The following is a 10,984-nucleotide window of genomic DNA, read 5'->3' as shown; positions in this document are numbered from 1 at the left end:
AAGGGATTGATCTCCAAAATTTACAAGCAGCTCATGCAGCTCAATAACAAAAAAACAAACAACCCAATCAAAAAATGGGTGGAAGACCTAAATAGACATTTCTCTAAAGAAGACATACAGATGGCCAAGAAGCACATGAAAAGCTGCTCAACGTCACTAATTATTAGAGAAATGCAGATCAAAACTACAATGAGGGGGCTTCCCTGGTGGCGCAGTGATTGAAAGTCGGCCTGCCGATGCAGGGGACACGGGTTCGTGCCCCAGTCCGGGAGGATCCCACATGCCGTGGAGCGGCTGGGCCCGTGAGCCATGGCCGCTGAGCCTGCGCGTCCGGAGCCTGTGCTCCGCAACGGAAGAGGCCACAACAGTGAGAGGCCCGTGTACCGCAAAAAAAAAAAAGAACTACAATGAGGTATCACCTCACACTGCTCAGAATGGCCATCATCAAAAAATCTACAAACAATAAATGCTGGAGAGGGTGTGGAGAAAAGGCAACCCTCTTACACGGTTGGTGGAAATGTAAATTGGTACAGCCACTATGGAGAACAGTATGGAGGTTCCTTAAAAAACTAAAAATAGAATTACTGTATGATCCAGCAATCCCACTCCTAGGCACATATCTGGAGGAAAACATAATCCGAAAGGATACATGTACCCCAATGTTCATTGCAGCACTATTTACAATAGCCAAGACATGGAAGCAACCTAAGTGTCCATCAACAGACGAATGGATAAAGAAGATGTGGTACATGTATACAATGGAATATTACTCAGCCATAAAAAGGAATGAAATAGTGCCATTTGCAGAGACGTGGATGGACCTAGAGATTGTCATACAGAGTGAAGTAAGTCAGAAAGAGAAAAACAAATATCGTATAATATCACTTATATGTAGAATCTAGAAAAATGGTAGAGATGAACTTATTTGCAAAGCAGAAATAGAGTCACAGATGTAGAGAACAAATTTATAGTTACCAAGAAAGGAAGTCGGGGTGAGATGACCTGGGAGATGGGGACTGACATATATACACTACTATGCTCAAAATAGATAACTAATGAGAACCTACTGTATAGCACAGGGAACTCTACTCATTGCTCTGTGGTGACCTAAATGGGAAGGAAGTCTAAAAAGGAGTGGATATATGTATACAGATGACTGATTCACTTTGCTGTACAGCAAGAAACTAACACAACATGGTAAAGTAAATATGCTCCAATAAAAATTAATTTAAAAATGTCATAGTGGATGGAAAGAATTAATCCCCTTTTTTCTTAAACATGCAATCTGGTACAGCTTATTTTACTTGACACTGTTAAGTTGAAGTGTTCACTGGATTAATTTACACTGTAGGAAAAGTTTAAACAACTCCTTTGATACTTATTTTTTTAAAAAATAGGAGCGCGCACACACACACACACACACACACACACACACACACACACACACCAGGCAATGATTTTATTTCAACATTAAAGTGTTTCCCTCCTTCTCTAACAACGATGGCCCTGGCTGGTGGGCTAAGCTCTGCCCTGAAAGCCTGCTGAGCAGAGCCCCAAGGGCACAATTGGGGCCATGACCTTCCTCTGAACCTGCACTTCTGCCCCTCTGCTGAGGAAGGACAGCCCCTCCCAGAATAGGCTGTCATCTCCAAAACTGAAATATCCAACCAAAGGTGGCTCACAGACTTCCTTAGGCCCCTTACTCATTCCCAAGAGTGGGTGCTGCCCGGGTCCACCCAGAGGTTGGCTGCAGAACCCACCTGGACCATAGCACCTACCCCACCACCCTCTGAGTAGACAATCTACTCTGCTTCCAAAGTCTGAGATTCCTGGGGACATGAAGACGCATCACTCCTGCCCGAGCCCTGAGATGTATAAAGGTAAAGGAGGGAGACTGGGGAGAAAGACATTCTTATGGAAAATGTAATAAATTTTATTACATTAATGAATAAACAAAAGATAATAAGAGATTAATAGGAAAGGAAACACAAAGATAGTATAAGAAAGGAAAGAGGAAGGAAGGAAGGAAGGAAGGAAGGAATGAAGGAAGGAAGGAAGGAAGGAAGGGAGGGAGGGAGGGAGGGAGGGAGGGAGGGAGGAAGGGGAAAGAAGGAAGGGGTAGGATCCCCCTGGCATTCAGCCCTGGCACATCTGGGACAGGACACCTGAATGAACACATCTGCCCAGAGTGTCTCAAGCACGTTCCCTAGTCACTGAGATGTCAGTGAATTTTGCAGAGAAAGTTACTGTACTGCCCACATGGGTGACCCACTCAGCAACCTGGGAAGTACTTACTCAGTCTCTCAATCCAATAGGTCAGGCCCACCCACAGTCAAGAGTTAATCAGGCAAGTCTTGCTCGGAGGGATTTGAGCGCCAACGTACAGGAAAGGCCTGGAGTTCTGGCGCTTTGGCCTCTGTCCCTGAGAGAATCAGAGGAGAGAGACCTGGGCAGTAAAGGCAGGAGAGGCCCTGACCAACCCTCAGAGGCCGATTCCAACAGCCCCCAGGATGCCCGCCCTGTTCCTTCATGTCAGGAGACTTGTCTCCACAGGCTGAGCTGCAGGCTGAAGCCCTGAGGCTGGGCCCTGCTCTCTAATGAGTGTCACCAACTATTCAGGCACACTGTTCACCCAGTTCCATTTTACTCTGAACGTTACATACTTTATTATAATCCTCAGAGGAAAGTTTAACTTTCCTCATTTTACAGCTGGGAAATAGAGGTTCAACAATATGAGGGGACCTGCCCAGGATCAGACCTTTGTGTGTCAAATCCACAGGCTCCACCCCACCCCCCAAAAAAGCTCAGCTGAGCTCTAACCAGGGGCCACCAGGTAGGGGTGAACCAGCCCCAGGGGTGCTCCAGGGATCTGGGGGCAGGAGGGGAGGCAGAAGAAATATTCAAAGTTCTGTTATAAATGCTTTAGTTTTATCTCTTTCCATGTGTTACTTGTGTTTGTTTTTATAATCTGTACAACATTTGTGTGTATTTGATAGCTGCATGTTCAAAATATATTACCAGAAGGAGCAGGTGATCCAAAGAGGTTGGAGACCCAAGCTCCAAACTTCCAGTCCAGAAATCCTCTCTAAAGCAGCAGGTGTCAGAGAGGGAAGCAGCAGAACCACCTGCAGCAGCTGCCTGGGAGGCAGCCCAGGAAGAGGGTGCTACCTGGGTGGGAGGAGCCCAGGGGCCAAGAGAAGCGTTGCCCCGCTGGGTCAGCCCAGATTCCACCGGGTTCTGCTGCCCCCTTGTGGCCAGCGGGGTGGACTGGCAGAGCGCTTCCCGGGTGGAGACACTGAGGGAAGGAATGGAGAAGCAGACAAGGAATCTTAGAAAAGTGGACCGGGACACAGGAAACCAGACACAAAAGGCTGCACGCTACAGGATCCCTGATATACGAAGTTAAAGCACAGGCAAATGCGTCTGTGGTGGCAGAAGTCAGATGGGTTCCCTGCCTTGCTAAAGGGTAGTTAGGACAGGAAGGGACACCAGGGAGTGTCCTGGGGTGGGGGGACTTAATTCAAATATTTACTGACTTACTGAAGAGTTAGCTCTTATTCATTTTATCTATTATTTTTATTTTATTTATTTATTTTTTATAAAATAGTGTTCGTTTTAAGAACAAAACTGAATTCCCACAGGACAGTGCTGGGACAACGACAGCATCTCCATCCAACCCAGTCCCCACTCACTCGTCTATCCCACGACGCTCCCCAATCGCATTGCTCCCTGAAGCCTGAGAAGGTGAGGATCTCCCCCTTCATGGACCCCTCCTCACTAACCTGCGTGTGCACGCGCGCGCGCACACACACACACACACACACACACACGTACATCCCGACTTTGCAAAAGGCCCAGCCTTGGCTCTGCCATTTCCCCCAAATCAAAAGCTTTCCTCCTCCACCTGCCCCCCCCCCTTCACCTCTCCTGGCATCCGTACTAAAAGGCTATAGGACACACTCCCTACACTCACTGGTTCAGTGGGCATTTATTGACAGCACCTCGGGAAGAAAACGGAAGTCTCTTGCTTCAGGCAGCCTCACAGCCTGGACACGTGACAGAACAGAAGACGTGGAGAAAATCACAAAACATGGGACCCCTCAGGTACACCAAAGATAAAACACAGCTAAGGGAGGCCCTGGGCCGTCAGTTTCAGCTCTGGCTCCCCTGGGGAAATTCCGAATTCCTGGAACGAAGCTGAAAATGGCTGGTGGGAGCCTGACCTCTCTGGGGAGACGTCTTCCTTGCTGAGAAGGCATTGACTCAGAGAGCTGGAACCAGGGCTTCAAAGGTAGAGGGAGGAGTTGAAGGCTGAATCCCAGGAGGCTGGAAGATGAGGGTGAAGCTGGAGACTCCACCCTCCAGCTTGTGCTGAGGAAGAGCACAGTCCTGAGCGAGGGGGGAGGGATCTCCCCACCGCCCCTCACCCAGAGCCCCCAGCCCATGAGAAACTCAGCTCTCGTCCAGCCCCTGCGAGGACTGGGTGAAGGGAACAGCAGGGGATTCTGAGGCACTGGGCAGCCTTTACCCCCCCCCCACACACACACCAGACCTGAGGGGACAAGGGGAGGACCCCAACACTGACAGGGAAGGAATGTGAGAGAAGCACCCCATCCTCTCTCCTTCCACAGCAGGTCTCCCCCTCGTGCCTCCCACTAGCCAAACCCGATGAGCCGCCGCCAGCAAGTCCCCCCTCCCAGTGATCAATCCAAGGAGGTCAGTCTCCCAGGTTACAAAGCAGGGTAGGGAAAAGTGAGAAAGGATGGGGGGGTGGAGGTGCAGATGGAGAGTAACACAACAAAGGACAAAGGGGCCTGGGGGAGGGGGTAACATGAGAATTGCCACCCTGATGTCTCTACCACAAGCACCTTCCCAGGTGACCCACCTATTGCTTCTGCCAGAAGACAACCCTCCCCCCACAAAGATATAGACATACTCCTTTCCCCAAATAGCTGACTCCAGTGAACTCCCAGGCTCTTCCCCATTTCTCTCTGCAGGTGTCCCTCTGTCGCCTGAGGACTTCCCTGCCCCACCTGCCTGCTCAGGGAAGCCCAGTGCCTCAGCCCCCTGCTATCAGGTGTCAGGTAGGAGACCCAAAGGGGTACTAGAAAATTCTAGTTCACATCCAGAGGTTCAAGTGGTCCACTGCCCCTGGTCACCATTTCCCACTCTATCCCTTCCCTCCTCGGAAGTGATACCTTCTCCTTGGCTAAAAATGCAGAAGAGCAGGCTGCCTCGCCCCAAGGCGACCTACCCTTCCCCGGCCTTGGTCTTTCCCGTTTGCTTCCCTCACTGCAGGGTGAGGGTCCCGTGTCACCCTGGAGCTGCACCCAGCACAGGTATGCAGTTCCTCTCCCAGGGGCCAGGCTCCGCCACTGCTTCTGAAGAGCCACACTTCCACCTCCCGGCAGGAAGGGGTCAGCCTGCTTCTCCCTTCCCACAACCAAGACTTGGACATACGGGTCTTCCCTGGTGGCGCAGTGGTTGAGAGTCCGCCTGCCGATGCAGGGGACATGGGTTCGTGCCCCGGTCCGGGAGGATCCCACATGCAGCGGAGCGGCTGGGCCTGTGAGCCATGGCCACTGAGCCTGCACGTCCGGAGCCTGTGCTCCGCAACGGGAGAGGCCACAACAGTGAGAGGCCCACATACCACAAAAAAAAAAGATAAAAACAATATAATTAACTCTTCATACCCAGATTCTAGAATTTTCAACTTTGTCACTTTTGCTTTATCCATCCCTCTTTTTTCCCTGAAGTATTTTAAAGCAAATCATGGTCATTTTGTCTTATTACCCCCACAAACTTCAGTGTACTATTCTAAAAAATAGTAAATTTTCTGACATAATCACAATGTCCAGATCACAGCATTAACAGTAACTCCTGTGTCATCTTATTCCCAGTTCATTGAAGAAACTGCCTTTTCCCCATTGTATGTTCTTGCCTCCTTTGTCATAGGTTAATTGATCACATAAGCATAGGTTTATTTCTTGTGTCTCTATGCTGTTCCATTGATCTGTGTGTCTGTTTTTGTGCCAGTACCATTATGTTTTGATTACTGTAACTTTGTCATATAGTCTGAAATCAAGGATTATGGTGTCTCCAGCTTGTTCTTCCTTCTCGAGATTGTTTTGAATATTCAGTATCTTTTGTGTCTCTCTACAACTTTTAGAATTATTTTTTCTAGTTCTGTGAAAAATGCCATTGGTATTTTGATAGTGATTGCAATCTGTAGATTGCCTTGGGAGTATGGTCATTTTAACAACATTAAATCTTCCAATCCATGAGAACAAGTGTATCTTTCCATTTATTTGTGTCATCTTCAATTTCTTGTCATCAGTGTCTTATAGTTTTCTGTGTACAGGTCTTTTACCCCCTTAGGTAGGTTTATTCCCTGTTGGTGAGCTGGGACTTTTACCTGGGACTTTCAGCTCTCCATCACAATGTCACTGGAAACCAAATGGAAGCAGTAATAATGTGTTTCACACTCTCCCAGTCAATGTGTGTTAGAAGAGGCCTAGCAGGTAGCCCGAACTCCCAACCCTATCCAGCACTAACAAGATGTCAACAGAAGCCAAGTGAGGAAACTGGGCTTCTACCTCCACCTGACAACAATGAGGCAGCACCCTCTTTCCCCCACTGGCACAGCATCAGAGGATATCCGTTAAAATAGATTTAGATAAAATCAAGAGTCTCATCACGTAATACCCAAAATGTCTAGGATACAATAGAAAAGCACTTATACCAAGAACCAGGAAAATCTCAAATTGAATAAGAAAAGACACTCAACAGACACCAACACTCAAGACGACCTAAATGTTGGAATATATGATATATATTTACAACAGACAAGTATTTCAAAGTAAATATTAAAAATGCTGCAACAAGCAAGGACAACCTCTTTTTTTAAATATTTATTTATTTATATATTTACTTGGCTACATCAGGTCTTAGTTACGGCATGCAGGATCTTCGTTGTGGCACGTGGGATATTTAGTTGTGGCATGTGGAATCTTTTTAGTTGCAGCATGCAGGATCTTTAGTTGAGGCATGCAAACTCTTAGTTGCAGCATGTAGGATCTAGTTCCCTGACCAGTGATCAAACCCGGGCCCCCTGCATTGGGAGTGTGGAGTCTTAGCCACTGGACCACCAGGGAAGTCCCTAGGAAAAACTTTCTTGAAACAGATGAAAAAATTAATAGTCTTAGCAAAGAAATAGAAGTTATAAAGAAGAACCAAACAGAAACTTTAGAACTTAAAAATACGATAATCAAAATTTAAAACTCAATGGATTGGCGTAACAGGAAAGTGGAGAAGACAGAGGAAAGATTCAGTGAATTTAAAGGTAGATGAACAGAAATTACCCAATCTTGGCAACTGAGAAAAAATAGACTAAAAAATGAGCAGAGGTTCAGAGATTTATGGGACTGTAACCCATTTTTAAATTGTCATTATTGAGTTATAAGAGTTCTTTTTTAATTTAATTTTTATTTATTTATTTTTGGCTGCATTGGGTCTTCGTTGCTGCGTGTGGGCTTTCTATAGTTGTGGAGAGTGGGGCCTACTCTTCGTTGAGGTGCGCGGGTCTCTCATTGCTGTGGTTTCTCTTGTTGCAGAGCATGGGCTCTAGGTGCGCGGGCTTCAGTAGTTGTGGCACACGGTCTCAGTAGTTGTGGTTCATGGGCTGGAGAGCACAGGCTCAGTAGTTGTGGTGCGCAGGCTTAATTGCTCCATGGTATGTGGGATCTTCCCGGACCAGGGCTCAAACCCATGTCCTCTGTATTGGCAGGCAGACTCCTAACCACTGCACCACCAGGGAAGTCCCAAGTTATGAGAGTTCTTTATATATTCTGGATACAAGTCCTTTATCTGATATATGATTTTCAAATATTTGCTCTCATTCTGTTGCTTGTCTTTTCACCTTCTTGAGGTGCCATTTGGAGAGCAAATGTTTTTAATTTTGTTGAAGTCCAATTTATTTTGTTGCTTGTGCATTTGGTGTCATATGTAAGAAATCATTGTCTGACCCAAGATCTTAGGCAGAGATAAGGCACGAAGTGGGCTCTGCACCTTCCTGACATTGTCCTTAAACTCAGTTTCTGCCCACCACCCTCTGGATTCCCCTGCTACCTAACCACTCCTTCTCTGTCTCCGTTACCATTTCCTCTTCTTTCTCTCAAGTCGCAGCCTAGTGCCCCAGCCTACTTTTCCACAAAAGGTGTGAGGTCAGGAAGATGGCGACCCTGATTCTCAGGGTTGGTGAGAGTAAGGGCATGTGCAGACACTACTACCAAGAATATAAAGTCCTGCACTGCTTTCTGGAGAATGACACTTAGGTACCAAAAGCTTTAAAAATAAGCCTATCCTCACTTGGAGCCTCCTTCTGCAGGGAAGAGAATCAGTCTGGAATTTACTAACATTGTTTTGCTTTCACTGAAGTTTTTGATGCCTACTCTCTATTTACAATCAGACAGAAAAAGATTCCCTTTAAAACCTAAGTTTAAAAATGGGCGGAATTCCCTGGTGGTCCAGTTGTTAGAACTCGGTGCTTTCACTGCCGAGGGTCCAGGTTCAATCCCTGGTCAGGGAATTAAGATCCCACAAGCTGCTCAGCAAAGCCAAAAAAAAAAAAAGGGAGTAGACTGTTTAAATATATAAAACATATTATAGTACTTGTGGTGTGCAGGTATGGTGTGGGTGGTCACAAATGACTGTAGTTTTAGAAAGATGTAACTAGTGCTAGACACTGTGTATTTAACTACAGTGAATGTTTAAAATATGTCGTATTGGAAAATGGAGGAGACTTACAAGTAGATATATGTCCTAATTCTTCTCAAAGCCAAACAAAAATTTTAAGTCTATCCTTTGACCCTTTGGCTCAGTATTCTCTTCTAGGAATTTAGCCTAAGGAAATAACTAGACAACCACTCAAGTATGTAAGTTCAAGAATATTTATTGCAAAAAAAAAAGAATATTTATTGCAGCATAGTTTCTCATATTTTTAAAGATTGAGAGCCACCTAAGTGCCACCCCACAATAGGAAACTGGTTTCAGTGAACTAGAGTTCACCAGACAGTGGAATACTAGGCAACCATTAAGAATGAAGTTAGCTCCAACTTCCCTGGTGGTGCAGTGGTTAAGAGTCTGCCTGCCAATGCAGGGGACACGGGTTCGAGTCCTGATCCAGGAAGATCTCACATGCCGCGGAGCAACTAAGCCCATGGGCCACAATTACTGAGCCTGTGCTCTAGAGCCCACAAGCCACAACTACTGAAGCCCGCACGCCTAGAGCCCGTGCTCCACAACAAGAGATGCCACCACAATGAGAAACCCACGCACCACAACAAAGAGTAACCCCCACTTAGCCCGTACGTGGCAACGAAGACCCAATGCAGCCAAAAATAAAATAATTAATTAATTAAAAAAAAAAAAAAGAATGATGTTGGCTCACGTGTCCCCTGGTGTGTTGCAGTGAGGACACAACATCACTTCTGTGGTATTCCTGGTCAGAAATGCATAAACTGAAGAAACAGCAGACATACCTAAATTTAGGGACAGTCTGCAAAGTAACTGAACTGTATCCTTCAAAAGTATCAATATAATGAAAGACAAAATCTAAGGAACTGTATCCTTTTATTTTATTAAAATAAAGGAGACTGAGAAGACATGACAAATAAGTGCAATGCATAATCCTAGATTAGATTCTGGACCAAGAAAAAAAAAGCTTTATAAAGGACATTATGAGGCAATTGGCAAATTTTGAACATGGACTGTAGATTAGCTAATAGTATTGTATCACTCTAAGTTTCCTGATTTTGATAGCTGTACTGTGGTTATGTAAAAGAAGGTTCTTGGGACTTCCCTGGTGCTGCAGTGGTTAAGAATTCACCTGCTAACGCAGGGGACACGAGTTCGAGCCCTGGTCCAGGAAGATCCCACTTGCCTCAGAGCAACGAAGCCCGTGCGCCACAACTACTGAGCCTGCGCGCCTAGAGCTCGTGTTCCGCAACAAGAGAAGCCACCACAATGAGAAGCCCACGCACTGCAAGGAGGAGAAAGTCCCGCTTGCCGCAACTAGAGGAAGCTCGCGTGCAGCAACGAAGACCCAACGCAGGCAAAAATAATTAATTAATTAATTAATAAACCTTCTTTAGAAAAAATAAAATCTCTAGAAAAAAACAAAAAGAAGGTTCCTGTTCTTAAGAAATTCACACCGATGTATTTATGAGGAAAGGGATATACTGTGTGCAACTTACTCTCAAATGGTTCAGAAAAAAATACTAACGTGTATTTAGAAAAATAATGATAAAGCAAATGTGGTCGAATGATATCAATTGGTGAATCTGAGTGAAGAATATCCTGGAATAATTTTTAGTATTCTTGCCTCCTTTCTGTGAGTTTTAAATTATTTCAAAATAAAAAGTTAGTAATTTAAAAAAATTGTGCTGGCAAAGTATACTTGTCGGCGTGGAAAGGCACGCAGGGTGCACCAATGCTGGGGCTGTGCACAGCTGCTGCTGCCACCTCTAACCACCCTGGACTCTCAGTTCTCTGAGCTACTAGAGGAACTGGGTGTGTGGCTGACCCCAAAGCTGTCCTGGGTTGACTCAAGAAGGTTGAACGAGTCAGGGCCCTGCATTCTCTTTTCTGATTTTATTTACTCCAATTTTTAATTCAGTGACTGGCATTCCTTGCATCCCAGGGACCTCTGCGGTGGAGGGAGGGAGACATGGGAGGAGGGAAACCCACACAAATGCAGTGTTCGCTATGGATAATCCAGACTGCAAAATTTAGTGGAGACAATGTTCATTTATCATTGATGACGATCTTACACGTTCCCCTCCAAAAGAAGGCCTACAGTTCCCCCCAAACCAGCCCAGCATCTTCTCCATTTCCCAGAAGGAGAAATCTAACAGCCCAGCAAGGGCCAAGGGTAGACCCAGAAGTCCCCTGTGTTCCTTCTGCCAAGATGAGTGGGTGGAAGCGT

The sequence above is a fragment of the Tursiops truncatus genome, chromosome 10, assembly GCF_011762595.2.
Source record: "Tursiops truncatus isolate mTurTru1 chromosome 10, mTurTru1.mat.Y, whole genome shotgun sequence".
In the NCBI taxonomy this organism is placed as follows: domain Eukaryota; kingdom Metazoa; phylum Chordata; class Mammalia; order Artiodactyla; family Delphinidae; genus Tursiops; species Tursiops truncatus.
This window is presented reverse-complemented; position numbering follows the sequence as displayed.